This window comes from Triticum dicoccoides, chromosome 1B (genome assembly GCF_002162155.2).
Source record: "Triticum dicoccoides isolate Atlit2015 ecotype Zavitan chromosome 1B, WEW_v2.0, whole genome shotgun sequence".
In the NCBI taxonomy this organism is placed as follows: Eukaryota; Viridiplantae; Streptophyta; class Magnoliopsida; order Poales; family Poaceae; genus Triticum; species Triticum dicoccoides.
In genome coordinates this window covers 21,841,223-21,860,719 of record NC_041381.1, presented here as the reverse complement: position 1 = coordinate 21,860,719, position 19,497 = coordinate 21,841,223, and the positions used below count along the sequence as shown (strand labels likewise).

At 42.3% G+C, this 19,497-nt stretch overlaps 1 pseudogene; it reads left to right on the top strand.

The window, feature by feature from the left end:
- Window positions 1-4,515: 4,515 nt before the first annotated feature.
- On the top strand, window positions 4,516-6,745 carry LOC119350022 (annotated as a pseudogene).
- Window positions 6,746-19,497: the final 12,752 nt, after the last annotated feature.

Below are 19,497 nucleotides of genomic sequence, written 5' to 3'. Positions count from 1 at the left end.
CCCACACACACACAAATAGAACAAAAAATAAGACCATTCCCATAGAAAACAAAATAAATCACCTGCAAAAAAATAGAAAACAAAAGAAATCGGACCCACTTGCATCATATGAACGAAGATGTCCAGGTTCACTGTCTCAAACAAAAAAGATGTCCAGGTTCAAAAAAAGAAAAGAAAGCAAAGATGCCCCTATTGCCAAATACGAAGAAGAAAAATATGTCCCCCATATGCTTTTGTTTTGAAAAAAATGATGACCCCCGGCCTCTGCATCAGGGCGATGCATGCAACCATTTTATTAATTATTCATCAAGAACTTAAAAGGTAATACATCAAATGTCCTTCATATGTACTCTATAAGAAAAAGTGATCTAAACGCTCTTCACAGATGGAGCACCCTAGATCTTATGCCTCAACCTAGTAAAATTGTGAAATCTGACAGACTCATTCCAATAACATGACAAGCGTGTAAATTTAACATCATAATGCTAGATGAGGAAAAGTAGCACCAGGGGTGAAATGCAACTTGAACTAAGAGCTAGCTGGTTCTCCATGAAATGCGTTGATCGAGGCGCGGCACTTGACTGGTCATCTAGGGGTAAAGCATTGTTTCGATGTGGGTTGCGCGACCTGTGTCAAATCAAGGCAGAAATATTGTTTTTATTTTTAGCCTAGTTGAAGAATTTTGATTAAGGTTTATTAGTTTCATTATAAAAAGTGAGTTGTTATACTACTCTTTGTAAGATGAGCAAAAAGAGCAACAACACGCATGCTCACTCACTCCTTTCATGCAATGCGCGGTTTCACGCACTCACTTCATGCAACGCGCGTAAATTCTCAGTGGCGGCGGCGGCGGCGCTGCAAAACCCTCGCGTATAGCACTGGCTGCGGAGCCGGAGCCCCTAGTTAGTTTTTAGGTGATTCTGTAAGCAAGTTGGCTGTGCTAATTAGCACTCGTTCGAAACCAACGAATGGCTGCCCAAACCAACAAAAGGCCGAAGCCTTAGACTAGCCACAATGGGTAGTAACACAGATTAATAACAATGCCCTTGTTACTAGTATATGTTACTACCTCTATAGTGGGGAGTAACATATGTATGATAACATGCACATTTATTAGTCTATAGACACATCTTACATTGATATGTGTGACGTTACTCATATTAATAATAACTAGCTATGTTATCACTTTCATCTCTTTATTCATTTATTGCAATGCCACATCATCTATTTAACCTAGATATGTGTGATGTTATTATCTATGTTACTCTGACTGTGAGTAGTCTTAGAAGCCCACACTAAAATCATCTTTCAATCCACACCGGTCCACTTCATTCCCCAGTAGAAGCACTTATTTTATTCCCACTTCGCCAACCGAGGAGGCATTCGACCAACTTAAAGACCCGCCTTCACTCTCTTCACTCGCCGAGCTTAGTTGCGTGAGCTTGTAACCTGAGTGGGGGCATTAAGGTGATGTGGACGCTGTTGTAGCGTTGCGTACCTGGTCTGGGTGTGCTACTGCTGGCCCGCCTGTTCCAAGTTGTGTAGTGGACCGCCCGGGGCCTACGCGAAAGCTGGGCCTCACGATCCATAATGTGATAGGCACAGCGTGAGGCTGGTTTCACAGAGCAGCGGCAACTCCTTGGCCGCTTGGGCCTTGAGCCTACTCCAATGAACCATCATTTTTTTCTTTGTGCTGCATATAAAAGTTTTTTTCTTACTCTTTTAGCTATATAATATAAACTGAGAGTATTTTTCATTTTTTGTGATGCATATACAAGTTTATTTTCTAACTCTTTGACTTTTTGGTAAAATATTATGAGTTGTGCTGTATATAAAAAGTTTATTTGCAATTTTGACTCTTCAGTATAGATTGTGGCTCTTAAATATAGATTCTGAGTATTCCCTTTTTTTAATTGAACTAGGTGGTTTATTTGTTTACACTTTTGAATATAAATTGTGAGTGCTTTTCTTTTGCATGCCAGAGGTTTAATTGGAGACCTCAATTGAATATGGACTCTCCAAATCTAGGGAGCTTAGTTTATAGAGAATAGTATAAAAGAATTGAATAAGAGAGCGTTGAGAAATTGTTGACTCGGTCAAAATTGAACGACCCAATTTCAATTGGAGACTTCAATTGATTGAGGCCTTTAAAATTAGGGAGCTTAGTGTTATACAGGATTTTGTTGACAAAAATTATAAGTCGAAGTTTGACAAAAAAAACAAAGTGGCTTTGTATGCAAAAATGGAGGGAGTAGTATAAATTAAATTTGGATGTGACGACTTTCATGACCTGATAACAAAAATTCAAAAGCATTTACACTCCTTAAACATTTGGTACAACTGTAGCACTCAAACCTTGGTAAAATACTTCATATACGACATAACATAAGTGCATATCTCCTCAGACTAGCTAGGCACCCTTGCGCCAAAAAAAAGACTAGCTAGGCACCAACAATTCGATTCTGAACTCAGATATTCATGAAAATTAATCTCATTATTGTAATAAGATAAAGTACAACAATCTAGGGACAATTGAATTTTTACCCCTAGTTGGTTCCTACCCATGGGTTTTGCCCTTACTTTTCGAGCTTGCTCAGTTTTACCCTTACTTTTTCCATCGAGGTCCCTCGAATGCCCTTTGACCGTTTGACCAAAACTTTAAAAATTCATATCTAATTCATACGAACTCAGAAAAATGCAAATAAGATATCAAAATGTTCAGATAAACATTACCTTTATGGGCATATCATTTTGATTCTGGACAAAAGCATCATTTAAACTACCCAAGGTATTTAATGTTATTACCATGATTAAAAATAAATAGGTATAAACAATATTTATTTCATGAATAAAAATTAGATGCAAATGTAGGTGATGTTTTCTGAACATCCTGATAACTTATTTACATTTTTCTGAGTTTGTATCAACTTGTTATGAATGTTCTAACGATTTTGACCATTATTTGGAAACTTCATAACAAGTTGATACGAACTCAGGAAAATGCAAATAAGGTATCAGGATGTTCAGAAAACATCACCTTCATTTGCATATAATTTTTATTCACGAAAAAATATTGTTTATAACTATTTATTTTTAATAATGTTAATAACATTAATTATCTCGGGTATTTTAAACGATGCTTTTGTCCTGAATGCAAATAATATGCTCATAAAGGTAATGTTTATCTGAACATTTTGATATCTTATTTACATTTTTATGAGTTCATATGAATTAGTTATGAATTTTCAAAGTTTTGGTCAAACGGTCAAAGGGCATTCGAGGGACCTCGATGGAAAAAGTAAGGGCAAAACTGAGCAAGCTCGAAAAGTAAGGGCAAAACCCGTGGGTAGGAACCAACTAGGGGTAAAAAATGCAATTGTCCCAACAATCTATCCTCAAAGAATTCAACCAAGACTATTATATACTCATTCCGTCCCATAATATAACATTTTTGACACTACAGTAGTGTCAAAAACGCTCTTATATTATTGGCCGGGAGGAGTATATCAATAACAAGTGGAAAAGAAAGAATAATTTCTTCGAAGAGTACATCTTTTTTGGATTACCTCAGATTTTTTTAAAAATTCAATTAAGAACCTTAATAATGTTGAAACCCAGGCAAGCATCCCTAATAAACACTTTTTTATATCTCTGATGCGCAGCCGGGCCTAGAACTAATCGACAGGATAATTGGTTGTAATCTGGACCACTATCTGTCACAATCACCATGGCTGACGTTGGGAACAATGCCAACAAGAAAATACAATTTACATCAACACCACAGCGTCACTAGTCTTCTCCCAAAGCACTGGATCTGATGCCGCTGCTCAGCAATAACCAAGGTGTGTGCTTCCCTACTTTTGCTACTTGCTCAGATTAAATGAGGAGCCTCCTGCAAATAAAAATGAGCAGTCGTATTAGACGCGTCGTAGATTCAATATCGCTTTATAGGCATGCTGTTTCTGTTTCTATTTTTTCAAAAAGTGTGGCATGCCAAAGCAATAATAAGCTGAGTTTCTAACAAAAAGGAAGAAACAGAGGGTGAGGGATAAAAAAAGGAGCTCGCCAAGTAGAATTTTGTTTTACAGACATATTCTAGATTGTAGCACATGAGCAAGCTGAACCGAAATTCACCTCACATAATTTAGTTTCCAATTCCCTTTTTCCTTCTTCCAGGAAGCAAGCTGATTCATTTGCTGTGGGACAAAGAAGAATCATATACTCCCTCCATTCCTATATGTAGGGTGTATAGTTTTTGGCACGGATATTAAAGAACGCACATGGATGGATAATTTCACAAGTTTTGGGCGAGATTACACCTGACTAATTGACATGAGAAAATAGAGGAGATTGCCTAATATAAGGAAATGTAATCAAATCCCTAAAAAAACTACCCAAACGAGTGGTGCAACGCAATACACCTTATATTTCGGATTTTTTCTCAAAAAACTATACACCTTATATCAAGGAACGGAGGGAGTATCTCATATTGAGGTGGAAATCAGACTTTCCACAATGGCGATTGAGCCTCTCCGTGACAATCTTGACGATGCCGCAACAACCGACCAACCATATGATGGTGAGCAACTCACCGTCTACAACTACGACCTGAGTGATCCACACTCCACAGTTCTTTCCCCAGCCAACCAAGCAAGAACATATCTTCTTGTTGGAGTCACCAGCCCTGGGTTGTGTAGTGTCAACAGCAGCCTTGGACAAAACCAATTTCCGGTTGCTGCAGGGGGCAGCCTTGAGAACCACCAGACCAGATCAAATGATGCTCTTCACTCCATAAGCCATATTCTGATTGAAGATGTTGACCAGAGGGTCGACATATGCCAAGGGGAGGCAGCTCTCCAGGCTACTGAGCAGCCATTCCGTGACATTCTTGGGCAGGTATATGCACCGGCTTTGTATAGCAACAACAAACAAGACAACCTTGATAAGAGTGGGACCAGCTGTTACAAGAGGCTCTGGAGCACTAGCTTCAGTAATGACTGTTCCAGTTACAACTTGGTACAGCCCTTGAGAACCCCGTTGAGTCCATATATTTGCAATAGGAGTCTTTTTCTACCAAACCAGCCATTGATAAGTTTTGGATAGACTTCCAGATCTGGCTTCCCTGACTTGCATCTTCAGAGAAATGCCGAGGAGGAAAATACATTTGCTCCAAGTATTGATAAGCTAGTGATATATTTAAAGAATAATGAAGTATATATTTCCAAACTGAATACGAAGGCAAAAGTAGGAGAGAGGGGTGAAAATGCAATCGTTGAGGTGACAGACCAAAGGGGCTGGGGTATCTTTCAAGGAAGGGGCGATAAACATCATGCCATCACCACTTGTACAATAACTCGAAATGAAAATTTCGACCGAGTTCTACTATATGGTCGGAAGAGTTTCAAACAAATAACAAGACTACGAGAAAGGATGGCAGAGACAGGAAACAATAACACACTGAAAGGCCAGAGGAAAGGGCGTCAAAAGCTATGGGGTAGGAAGGAACAGAGGAAAGAGTGGGTTGATCTCAAGGCTCTCCTCTTCCATTGCGCACAAGCTGTGGCAGAAGACAACCACCTATTCGCCAATGAACTTCTAAAATAGATAAGAGAACACTCCTCAGCAGATGGTGATTGTACCCAAAGACTGGCATTTTACTTGGCGGATGGCCTTGAGGCACGTTTAACTGGGATCTGGGGTCAGGTTTATCGCAACCTCATGGAGAGGTGAACAAGTACAACAGATTGGCTAGAGGCTTACAACCTTTTTCTTCCATCTTGCCCTTCTGTCAGGATGTCATACTACTTTGCCAACCAAGCTATTCTTGATGTCTCAAAAGGGCAACCAAGGGTGCACATTGTTGATTTTGGCATCGCCTTCGGCTTTCAGTGGCCATCAATGATTCAGAGGTTTGCACAGCAAGAACAGGGAGCCCTTGAGCATTGGATCACAGCTATAGACGTTTGTCAGCCAGGTTTCCGCCCCTGCGAAATGATCATGGAGACAGGGAAGCGGTTGGCTGATTATGCAAACATGTTCATGGTGCCTTTTCAGTATCAGGGCATTGCCGCTTCAAGATGGGACACCATTAAAATTGAGGATCTTAGCATTGACGAGGATGAAGTTCTCATAATTAACTGCGTATTCCGGATGAAGAATCTTGGTCATGAAACCGCAGGAATAAATAGCGCAAGGGATGAGGTAATGAAAACTATGAGGAGGATGAACCCACATATTTTTATTTCTGGCAAGATTGGGTTACACAGTTCTCCCTTCTTCATACAACGATTCAAAGAGGTTATGCTCCATTACTCTCCAATGTTTGATATGCTTGATGCAAATGTTCCACGGGATAATATGGCAAGAAAGATGATTCAAAGGATCCTATTTGGGACGAATGCACTTAACATCATAGCATGTGAGGCCGCAGACAGAACTAAGAGGCCAGAAAGTTACAGGCAGTGGCAAGCAAGGTTCCTCAAGGCTGGGTTCCAGCAGCTTCCTGTCGGTCAAGCCATCTTAAAGAACATAGTACACAAGAAGAACTCACTTTATCATGAGGAATTCTTTGCTGTTGAAGATCGTGGTTGGCTATTACAAGGATGGAAAGGGAGAGTACTTTATGATATCTAAATGGATACCTGATGAAACATATGATGATCACTAAGATCCAAACAGTTCTTCAAGCACGCCAACATGCGTAGGCAACTTCACTCCTTTGTACTGTAAGATATTCTTTTGTTAAGTGAGCATCGGGAACTATCTTGGAAGAAGATGTGATGGGGATTCGGAAGTGCATAACTTTTGTTGGTCCAACTGCACAACTTGATGACCGTATGTAGGAAATAAACAAAAAGGTGATTGTAAAAATACTTTCCCTGGTCGGCCAGTGTCTGTGATAATCTCATCACATTCGGGTCAACTGGCCTGTCACTGATGAGGTAGTCATCACTGACCCTGAGGCACTGACCGGCTAGAAACTCGTCTATGATGACACATTTTCGCCGGTCAGTGCTATACGGACCTTAGTAGTGAGACATCAATACAAGGTCGCATTGGCTAGGCCTAGGCGAAAACCAAGCACAAACTTGGTACAACAAACTACCCTCCAAAAACTCAACCATTATATATGTCAGCTATCAACTGAAAAACAATAATACAAGTTTCTTTGAACAGGGCCCCCTTTTCTTTTCAATTACGTCACTTTTTAACAGATTTTGTTGTACACTCTTTTTCTAGTAATTTTTTACATGTTCTTCTAGTAGTATAGATTGAATCCGGACGTGCATTTCCATGACATGATAACTAACACTGATGTGGATGTTGTAAATAAAATTCAAAGGCAGTTACACTAATTAAACATTTGGTACAAATACTTTAGATACGGCAGAACATAAGTGCAAATCTCATCAGAATAGCTAGGCACTGACAATTCAATTTTGAAATAAGATAACCACGAAATAAATCAGATTATTCTAATGAGATAAAGTACAACAAAGTATCCTCGGAAAAATCGAGCAAGATCATTAATATTTAGGACGGAGTGGAAGAAGGGCGAGACTCTCGAACGAGGAAAAGGATCCCTTCGAAAGAATTGACCAAGGAGCCGTATAAGGTGAAAATCTCATGTACGGTTCTATAAAGGGACAGTAAGGGTGACTTATCTGTCGACTTTTCCACTATCAACCCCAAAAAACCCACAACCGAGGTCGTGGTAAATCCATGAATTTGATTCGATTTGTTTTTCTTATACTATTTGTTTTTCTTATACTATAGAAATAGAATTTTTTTTCTTATACTATAGAAAGAAATAAACCTTTGAATTCAGCATTATTCCAAGACTCCTATTTCAAAGCCTCTTTGGCTGATAGGTACTGTAGCCGGTATTGCTGTGATTGGTTTAGTAGGTGTTTTCTTTTATGGTTCATATTCTGGATTGGGTTCCTTTTCCTAGTTCTTCCTCCAAGCGCACGATAACCCCAAGGGGTTGTGGGTTTTTTTCTACCAATGGGAGCTTTCCCTTCACCGCCCCCATGGGGGTGGTCCACAGGGTTCATAACTACCCCTCTTACTACGGGGCGTTTACCTAGCCAACACTTAGATCCGGCTCTACCCAAACTTTTTTGGTTCACCCCAACATTACCCACTTGTCCGACTGTTGCTAAGCAGTTTTGGGATACTAAACGGACCTCCCCAGATGGTAATCTTAAAGTGGCCAATTTACCCTCTTTTGCAATGAGTTTCGCTACAGCACCTGCTGCTCTAGCTAATTGCCCACCCCTTCCACGTGTGATTTCTATGTTATGCATGGCCGTGCCTAAGAGCATATCAGTTGAAGTAGATTCTTCTTTTTTCATGGAAAAAGGAAATATAAATTTCTCCATTCATTGAACCCTAGTTCAGGACTGACGGGGCTCGAACCCGCAGCTTCCGCCTTGACAGGGCGGTGCTCTGACCAATTGAACTACAATCCCCGCGGGGTGTATCAACTATCAAGTGGAAAAGAAAGAAAAATTTCTTTGAACAACGCGTCTCCTTTTTTAACAATTTAATTAGGAACCTCAATAATGTTGAAATCCATGCAAGTGTTCCTAATAAACACTTTTTATACGTGTGACGCACAGCTCGGCCTAGAACTAATCTATGGGACAACTACTGTAATCTGGACTCGTTCTCTGTCACAATCACCATGTCTGACGTTGGGAACAGAGCAAGAAGAGCAAGAAAAAAATTTAGTTTACATCAACACCACAGCCTCACTACTCTTCTTTCATAGCCCACATCCTCACTACTCTTCTCTCAAAGAACTGGATCTGATGTTGCTGCTGCTCAATAACCAAGGTGTGCACTTCCTACTTCTGCCACTTGCTCAGGTGAGGAGCCTGAGCAGTGGTATTAGGCGTGTCGTAGATTCAAAATCGCTTTAGGGGTGCTGTTTCTGTCACTGATGCTTAAACATTAGTAATATGTTTAACTGGCTAAATAGTTATTCTCGTGCCTGCGAGCCTTCAGATTGTTTTTTTCAAACGGTAATGCATGCCAAAAACAATCATAAGCTGAATCTCCAATAAAAAAGGAAGAAGAAGAAGGTGAAGGAAATGAAGAAAAGAAAGAGCTCGCTCATCATAATTCCATTTAATGGACATTCTAGATTGTAGCACATGAGCAAGGTGAACTGAAATTGGTCTCACATAATTTAGCTTCCATTTCCCTTTTTTCTTGTTCCAGGAAACAAGATGATTTATTTGCTGTGGTACAGAGAAGAACCATATCTCATACTGAGGGAGGTGAGAAATCGTATTTAATGTAGTCCATAATATAAATTTGAACTACAAGCACATGCTCTAGTGAAGCAAAATGGATGAGAAATCATACATGTGTCATTGGGTGCCTGTTTAGGTCTCATTTAAAGATTGAGAATGAATTATAAACTTGTCGTCGTCCTAAAACATTGAGAATCTTGATTTTTAAATCCTAGTAAATCAAAAACTCACCCAAAAAACATGAAACTTGGCATGGTTTCATGAGATGGCACATATATGCCGTGGTAAAAAAATCGCCCAGTTTGAGAAGAGGCGTACACATTAGTAGCCAACAGAGTCTTTTTTGAAACAAAAAGCTGACACATTAATATCGCAATCGGTTGTATTATATGAACTGTGTCAAAATTTAACCATATTCTGTGGCGTGCATGCAGCTGTTTGATTAGATGGGACAAGCGCGAGAAGTCCGCCGTGCAGGCTCGATGGGACGTGTGCGAGCAGTCCTCCGCGCAGGCTCGACGAGACGCGTGCATGCTGTCCACCTCGCAGGGCTGGATGGGACACGTGCGAGCAGCAAGGCCGCCCATGCTCACCGGGAAGCAAGCTCTTTGACCTCCATGCACCAGCCACCGCCCGCCTCGCTCACAACTTCTTCATTAATGGGTTAATTAAAGTGCCCGCCTCTCGTGTTTGCTTGTGATCCCATGGCAACATTTGCTTTGTTCGTGTTTTCAACTCATATTCTGACCTAATTTAAATCGCCACAGAGGGCAATGGATAATATGAAAATAAATAAAATGGCAACAGATAGTACAGTGACAAATTTACAATGGCGCAGATAATAATTGCCTTACATATTCCGGATAATTTAAAATGCCACATGCGGCAATGCCCGGAAGACACGGGGGCAAGAGAAGAAGGAAATCACAGACAACGATCTAGATCGCTACTGTATCTACTCTTTGATGGATTACCTGGCGATGACATCCCCCAGCTCCTTCTTCAATTCCCATGACTTTGCCTGGAAGTAGCCACAGATTCCTCTACCTCCTGCTCGCGCTCGATCCGAAGCTTCCTCAAGTCACCCATCAGTTCCTCGATGACCGCTATCAGCGTCATCCCCGAGGAACTGCTCTACTCATGCAACATCTTCCAGTCGGCAACCTCCTCCTTCTCAGCGAGTGCCTTGAGGAGCTTCGCATTGTCACCCATGAGTTGCTCAATGAGGCCGGTCGCCTTGTCAAAAGAGGCATCGCTGATCTCGAGCGGCTTTATCAAGTCGTCAACCAGCTCCTGCTGCTTAAAGAAGCCAGCGAGAATGTCGTCATCGCCGGCCAACACTACTAGGGAAAAGCCTAGCAGCAGCGCGAGTTTTGGCCCTCTCAGTAGCGCGGGTACCGGCGCTACTAATAAGGCGCTACAGCTAACGTATAGCAGTAGCGCCTGTTGACCCACGCTACTGCTACTGATGAATAGCTGTAGAGCTCTTTGGAAAAAGGCGCTACCGATATTATCTGCAGCGCTTTTCAGCAGGAAGCGCTACTGGTAAGTCGGCGCTACTGCTAAATTTCCCCCCTCGCTACTACTAGTTTTATTAGTTTTTTTCCTGCATATTTGTTTTTTATTTGTTTTGTATTTGAATAGGCTTTATACAATAATCTTTAGCATATCATCCACATACAAATGTAATCATAGCATATACATACAATTAGTCTCATCAAATCATGTCATCATCATAATCATCATCCAACACAAAGTGGTCTCTCGTCATCAATCTCAAAAATAGCGATACAAGTCTCGATTACTTGCAAATACATCGTCACCCATCTAAACAATGATATACGCGAGAATAGCTATCACTTTGAGTACATGAGTTCGTATCCCTCTCTCGCATTAGCGTGAACCTAAACTAAGTATTGCGTGTCGCTCGGAAACCGAAAACTGGTACACCTGGGCCTGACACTCCGGCCACTTGTCGTATATATACTCCTGGCGTAGCACTTCTTCGCCATCTATGATCTATGCACCTGCATCGTCACATGAGTCGATGATATGCAACATATATAGTTGAGCAACAGAAAGAGACAGACTTGGCAAAAATAGAAACAACATATCATAAGCATAAATAACAAAGTTCATCGTACCCAAAATGACCTAACTAGAGTGATTTTCGCTAGTCGAGGAGGAGAACGGTTTAATTACATCACAAATAAAGTTTCACCGTGCATAACTCAACGTTTTGTCATAAAAGAAAGTATGGACTAAACGCACACATTTTCATATATTGACAATCACTCCATCATGTCGTGCCATCCATCCATGTCAGGGAGATAGTCATCGAGCTTAGTGAAAGGCTTCATGTCGAGATGCTGAGAGGCTATCCATGTTCGGACGTCTTCCCGCGACATTTGTCCTTCTGCATGAAACATCCCTGTTTTTCCGACGACCTCATTCATGATGATTTGGGCAAGTTCGCGCTGGATGTTATAGAACTCAGCTCGAAGTCGATGATCCTCGATATCTCCCATGTCCTTTGCCCATTGCAGAATATGGGCATCGCCAGATCTAGGTGCCATGTGAAGGTTCTGGTGATCCCGTCTGTACTCCAGCATGTGGTGTAGGACATAGAATCCATCATTAAGAGAATCGTTCGGTTGCTGGATGCAGCAGAAGTCGGTCTCGGCACCGGTCTGCATGTCGGTCTCAGCACCGGTCTGCGTGTCGGTCTCAGTCCCCGATGCCACCGGTGGGCCCAGCAACAACATCTGTTGATCGTCGGTAAGGCTAAAAAATTCGTCTACCGCCCGGTAGACGTCGTCGCAATCACCAGAACCCTGTCATTCATCTTTGCTAGCCATGTTTCCTATGATTAAATCTAGTCAATTAATTCTAGACCTAATAAAATGAATAATGACATAAAAAAGGACTATTGTTTTGCAGGAATGTTGACTCCTTCCTGGTGCCGCAAATCCCGGGTACTCGATATGTCCTAGTTTGTAGCACAAGTCATGTCGAAATTCACGGGAAATTTCGGGATGACCTTTGCTAAAAAGTGGACAAATCGAGAACCTGAAATTTGCCGGAAAAGAAATGAATCAACATTCCGGCAACACATAGGCCACTCAGCATCATTCCCTGGAAACAACAAAGCCACTTGGGCACAATCGAACAACTTCAATAAAAAGATATAACATGACCACTTCAATGAAAAATAAAATTTGCCTAAATTCTTTTCCTTGAAAAATAGTGGTCTTTTCAAAAATCAAAAACCTTTGCCAATCTACTTAACCTAGCTTGTTAATCCAATGAAACTAATTAACCTACCTATTTAACCTAGTTAGTTAATCTAGTTTACCCAGATAATTAACCGTAATTAAACTAGTTAACGCAGCTAGTTCTCTGTCAAAGCCTAAAATAAATTTTTGCACTAATTAACCTGGATAATTAACCTAATTAAACTAGTTAACCTAACTAGTTCTCTGTCAAAGCCCTAACTAAGTTTTTGCACAAACCTAGATAATTAACCTAATTAAACTAGTTAACCTAACTACTTCTCTGTCAAAGCCCTAACTAAATTTTTGCCCTAACCTAGATAATTAACCTAATTAAACTGGCTAACCTATATGCATGAGAGAGAGAGGAGGGGTGGTGGCTTACAGATGATGGCTCCGGTGGTGGCGACGGAGGCAGTGGTGGCGAGGGAGGCAGGGGCGTCTCCGGTGACGGCGAGGGAGGCAGGGGCGTCTCCGGTGACGGCGAGGAAGGTGGCGTCGACGGCGGCTCCGGTGGCGTTGACGAGGCCGCGCGGCTCCGTGGCGTTGGGGGCGGCTCCGGTGTCGTCGACGGCGCACGGCTCAGGTGGCGTCGACGTCGGCGGCGAAGTGGGGCGACGGTGAATCGGGGAGACGGCGGCGCGCGGGGTGGGTTGAGGGATTTGGGGGAGAAGTGGCCGGGGGGAAACGGTTTTTTGGTTAAGTCAAACTTAGCGGTAGCGCGTTTGGCAAAACGCGCTATCGCTAAGATAGCTATAGCGGTTTCTGCAAAACGCGCTGCTGCTATAGCTATGTAAATTTCTTCCATTTTTAATTTCCTTTTCTGTTTCTATAGCGGGGGTCTAGGACACGCGCTGCAGCTACGTTAGCTATAGCGCCTCTTACAAACACACGCTGCTGCTATGCCTTCCTCCGATTTTTCGCTTTTTCGTTTATTTTGCTTTACATTTTATTTTTTCCTTTCTGCCTTTTCTATTTCTTTCATTTTCATTTACTTTTCTATTTGTTTTTCATCTTATTTTATTTCCGTTAGTAGTAGCGCTCTTCCCTGGGAACGCGCTGGTAATTATGCCTTAGCGGTAGCGCGTTTCATCTAAGCCCGCTACTGCTATGCGTAGCCTATCATTCTGCCAATGGGAATATTAGTAGTAGCGCTTTCGCGACTACCAGCACTACTGCTAAGTTTGTATCTGTAGCGCGGTTTCTCTTAAATCGCTACTGCTATATAGCACTAGCGCGCTTTTTTGACCCACGTTGTTGCTAAATTTCTGTGTATAAGGTTTTCCCTAGTAGTGCAAGGACTTCAGAAATGCCAGCTCGTCACGATCGGCGACGCGGCAAGTGCGCTTATGAGAGCCCTCGCGTTCCCGTGAGAGCTCATTCGAGGGCTCCGCGGCACGCCGGGACATCTCTGCTGCGGCTACGGCTGCCGCTTCGCGGCGGGACCTCTCTAGTGCTTCCGCGTCCTTGGTCTTTGCTGCCTGGTTATATGCCCACCCGAAACTCCTCCTACAGGTCATGGCAGAATGACTTGACAGGAAGTTTTGTGGGTCATGGGGAGAGGAACTGTGAAGTAATTTTTGAGTGGGTAGTTTTATATCCCGGTGCTAAGTGTGAATACACACTAGTTTGATCCGTGTGAACAGACGCGCAATTACTTATTGCATTGTAATCTGCAATGTGACGAGAAACAAAGTAAAAATTTATTGATGGTTCTGGACCTAAAAAGCCCCATTTCTGTTGTTTCGCCTCATCACAAACAGTTCTTCTGGATCAACCATATGCCACGCATTAGAAGCCTGAAATGTGGGTTGTTGTTCTCGGTTGTACGTGTACGTGTCTGCCCACTATCAGACACGGTCATGATATCACCATTGTGTCTTATGGATGCGCCGTCGCGTCTCCCACGGGGGGCAGAAGGTTGACCACGTGGTTGTTCGCGTGGCGTCCCTTCATGCGCTCTCCACGCTGTTGAGGAAAATTTACAATGGCAATAGTTAATAATTGTCTTACATATTCAGGATAATTTAAAATGCCACATGCGACAAGGCACAAAACACCCACGACCTACTTATACAATTATAATAAAATATAGACTAAAAAGCTGAGCCCGCGGCCTTCCGACCACGATCTTCTCGGGCTCCATGATCAGCATATCACGCTTGCGGCCGTTCATTATGTGTACTTTACTAATCATCGCACACGAGTACTCATTTTTTTGATAAAGGGCGTTTTATTAACTCAAAAATGTAGGATACAAAGCATTATGAGTGACACCCGGCCTCTGCATAACTAAGATGCACATAGCCAATTCTAAAAAGTTTGACAGAAAGAAAAGAAACAAAATCGATAAAACGGCAATAGTAGATTCCTATAGACCGACACTATATATGCCTATGTCGTAAGTGATGGTGGGTCAATACGGAGGTTATGTTGCCACCCATGTTGGGAAAAAACCTCCGTAGCCACCTGATCCAATCGCGTACACACCGTCTTGAACAGTGGTTGGTACTCCGCTCGCTATAGTGTAGACCATGTACGAAGCGAGTTCGTACACCGGAAAAGAACCTGTAGAGGAGTAGCATTTTTGTCATTAAAAACGGAAACATTTCTACATAGCCATAGCAACCACATTAAGGCATACGCTCCCACCCTTATTAGCGTTTTGAACCTATTTGGAATACCGTCTAACCAATGACCAAAAATATTGGCAACACTTGTGGGCGGATACAAATTTGACGCTATTTGGATGACTTACCACGTAGACCGTGCAAACTTGCATTAAAAAAAGAGGTGTTTGATTGTCTCGTCATGAGTACAAAAACAACACTTCTTACTCCCTTGCTAGTTGCACCGTGCGAGGTTGTCTTTGGTTAGCGCAACCCCCCTACGAAGATACCACATGAAAATTTTGACCTTCAGTGGAATCTTCGACTTCCATAGTTTCTTATTATTATTCACCGGTACGTCGGAATGCGTGAGTGCACGATACATGTAGTCTACTTTGAAAGACGCCGATGTGGTAAGGTTCCAGCAAAACACATCCTAACCTTGTGTCAGGTTAATCGAATCCAGCTTGGACAATAGCTTATGCCATGATGTAAGGCGAGGCCCAATCAAATCCCGCTTGAATGAAATATTCGGCGAGGATGAACTGAGCACCTGCGCAATAGTACTCGTAGACGCATCGTGTGTGATACTCCTAGCCACCGCAATTAACTAGTTTGCATTTTTCAAAGTTTTTTGTACAAACAGAATCGCACACAAACTTACTATAGCAATCGTTTGTGTTATAATTTCTCATCGCAAGCAGTTCATCCGAGTGGGTTGTTTGCTGCGTATTACACACATTTGGTTTACACGAATCGTTTGTGTTTTTTTGGCTGATTGCAAATGCTGCATATCACACACATCTTGTTAACATCAACCGTTTCGGTTCTTTTGCCTAATCGAAAACAATTTGTCCGAGTCACCTGTATGTTGTATATCACACACACGTTGATTTGGCTGACCGTTTCTGTTGCATTCTCTAATAGCACAAAGTTCATCAGAGCGAACTGTATGTCGTATATCACACACACATTGATATGGCTGCCCTTTTGTGTTGTTCTTCCTCATCGCAAACAGTTCCGCTGGATCAACTATATGCACTGCATCGCACACGCAACCAAAATCTGAACCGTGTTTGATGCATCTGTCATCGCAAACGTTTTGCACAATTTTTGACGGTTTTTTACACCACCATTTGCGATTATTACATCGCACACAGTTTCATCAAAGGGCCTCTGATCATAGTGTCGCGTTAGCAGCTTCCTGCAGTAGTGTATACGCGCCAGCTACTAACAACAAAACAGACAACCCTGATAAGAGTGGGATCAGCTGTTACAAGAGGCTCGGGAGCACTAGCTTTAGTAATGAATTTTCAAGTTACAGCTTGGTACAACCCTTAGCAACCCCGACGGGTCCATATATCTGCAATAGGAGTCTTTTTCTACCAAACCAGCCATTGGTAAGTGTTGGATGGACTTCCGGATCTGGCTTCCCTGCCTTGCATAGTCAAAGAGGTGTCAAGGAGGAAAAGATATTTGCTTCAAGAATTGATAAGCTGGTGACATATTTAGAGAATGTCATACTTTCTATTTCCAAACTGACTGCAAATGCAAAAGTAGGAGAGAGGAGCAAAAACATGACCTTTGAGGTGGCACACCAAAGGGACCGGGATATCTTTCAAGGATAGAGCAATAGACATCATGCCATCGCAACTAGTGCAATAACTTGTAATGAAAATTTTGACCGAGTTCTGCTATGCTATGGCCGTTCCGACCAAATAAGAAGACTGCGAGAAAGGACGGCATGGGAAGGAAATAATAACTTGCTGAAAGGACGGAGCAAAGGGCGTGCCCATCAGAAGCTATGGGCTAGGAAGCGACCAAGGAAAGAGTTTGTTGATCTCAGGACTCTCCTCGTCCATTGTGCACAAGCTGCGGCAGAAGCCCACCACCTATTGGCCAATGAATTGCTATTGAAGATAACACAACACTCTTCTGCAAATGGTGATTGTACTCAGAGAATGGCATTTTATTTGGTGGATGGCCTTGAGGCACGCTTGGCTGGGAGTGGGTGTCAGGTTTACCACAACCTCATGGAGAGGCGAACAAATACCACAGATTGGTTAGAGGCTTACAACCTTTTTCTTGCAGCTTGCCCTTTCAAATGGGCGTCATACTACTTTGCCAACAAAACTATTTTTGATGTCTCACAAAGGCAACCAGGGATGCACATTCTCGATTTCGGCATCGGCTTCGGCTTTCAGAGGCCATTAATGATTTAGAGGTTTGCACAGCAAGAAGAGGGAGCCCCTAAGCTTTGGATCACAGGTATAGACACTCCCCAACAAAGTTTGAACCCCTGCAAAATGATCGAGGAGACAGGTAAGCGGTTGGCTGAATATGCAAACATGTTCAAGGTACCATTCCAGTATCAAGGCATTGCCACTTCAAGATGGGAGACCATTAAAATTGAGGATCTTAACACTGACAAGGAGGAAGTTCTCATAATCAACTACATATTCCGGATGAAGAATCTTGGTCATGAAACCAAAGCCATAAATAGCAAAAGGAATGAGCTGCTGAAAAGTATGAGGCGGATGAACCCAAAGGTTTTTATTTCTGGCAACGTGAATGGGTTGCACAATTCTCCCTTCTTCATACAACGATTCAAAGAGTTTAAGATCCATTGCTCTTCAATGTGTGACATGCTTGATGCAAATGTTCCACGGGATAATGAAGCAAGAAAGACGATTCAGAGGATCCTATTTAGGCGGGATGCACTTAACATCATAGCATGTGAGGAAGCAGAAAGGACTGAGAGGCCACAAAGTTACAGGAAGTGGCACGCAAGGTGCCTCAAGGCCGGGTTCCAGCAGCTTCCTGTCGATCCAGCCATCTTAAGGATAATAGTATACATGAAGAACATGTTTTGGCATGAGGAATTCTTTGCTGTTGAAGATCGTGGATGGCTGCTACAAGGATGGAAAGGGAGAGTAATTTATGCAATATCTAAATGGAAACCTGATGAAACATACGATGGTCAGTGAGATTTGAACAGTTTTTCAAGTGAATCTGATGATCTTTTAAACGATGATCTTTTAAACGGTGTCTGAAACACTTTGCTTGTATCGTTCTTTTTTTATTTCTGACCAACAAACTGTATTGGGCCTTCAAGGCATGAGATTAGTGGAAATACCATACCTAGACACATTTTCTGTAAACTACATCATCACGTTGAATATCTTTCAAAACTGGTGTGATATGGAAGATCAGAGGATTGTAATTTCTGATTTGAAGACGGCAATTGTACTTGATCCGAACAAGGTTCCTATGCAGGAATCCAACAGGATGCGCTAATGTTCACATATCACAACTTGGTGGGTGACGTTTTGGACATGTCTTGTGTAAAACTTGTACTACTTCTTAAACTAGGAATACCATTTTAAACATTCAGATTGGAAATTTGACAATGATATTTACAGATTGTTTCTCAAAAAGGACATGGACGACATTAGGGGGTGAGCTCCTGGATTTTGAGTAGTAGATTATTATTGCACTGCCTATCTCTCAAAATCATCTATATAGATTTTTTTCTCAAAACACATGTGGATGAGATTAGGGGGCGATCTCCTAGCTACTTCCCCAGGGGCCTACCAAATCACTAGGGCCACAGAGATACGGGGAATCAGAGAGGAAGAGGGGGGTGCAGGGTGTGGGGTGGAGGGGGAGGGATTGACCTTAGAGGCCGGCGCGCAGAGGCCAAGGTCAGCGAAGGAGGGCGGGGAGAAGAGGCCCTACGTGTCCTCTTCCTTCGCGGCCGCCGACCTACTGGGCTTCCTGTTGGGCGGCCATGGAGAGCTCACGAAAAGAGAAAGAGAGGGACGAATTCCGCTTTCGTAAAGCGTTTACGCACCCGCTGATGTGCCAAGTCGTGTTTTAAGTTTTTTTTGAGACAAAGAGTCGTGTTTTTAACTGAACCTGGGCCCTAAGCTGTGTCAGCCTAGCCCCACCTTATCAGGCCTCCCCTCGCAGAAAACAAAAGAATTGTCTAAAAAAAACCACTTCCGTCCTACTATCTCCATTTTAAAATATAGTGCGTATTCATGTCAATCAAATAAAATATATAGAGCATAATAATTGTTAAGGTTGCTGTGCGTAAGCATTGAAGAAAACTATCAGTCTAAATAAATAAAAAGAAAAGATTATATATGTGGATATGCTACTCTGAAATTTCTGAAAAGTCATTGCCAGATGTAGGTGCAACAACGTTGTCAGCACCGTACCAACAGCTATCGTGAATGGTCCCAGAAAAACAAAATATTTAAATGCTATACTTCCAAAACTGAACATCAACGGTTGCTAGCCACGTTGCCTAACAAGGCATTGTCGGGCGACCGAGACACACGGGGGTCT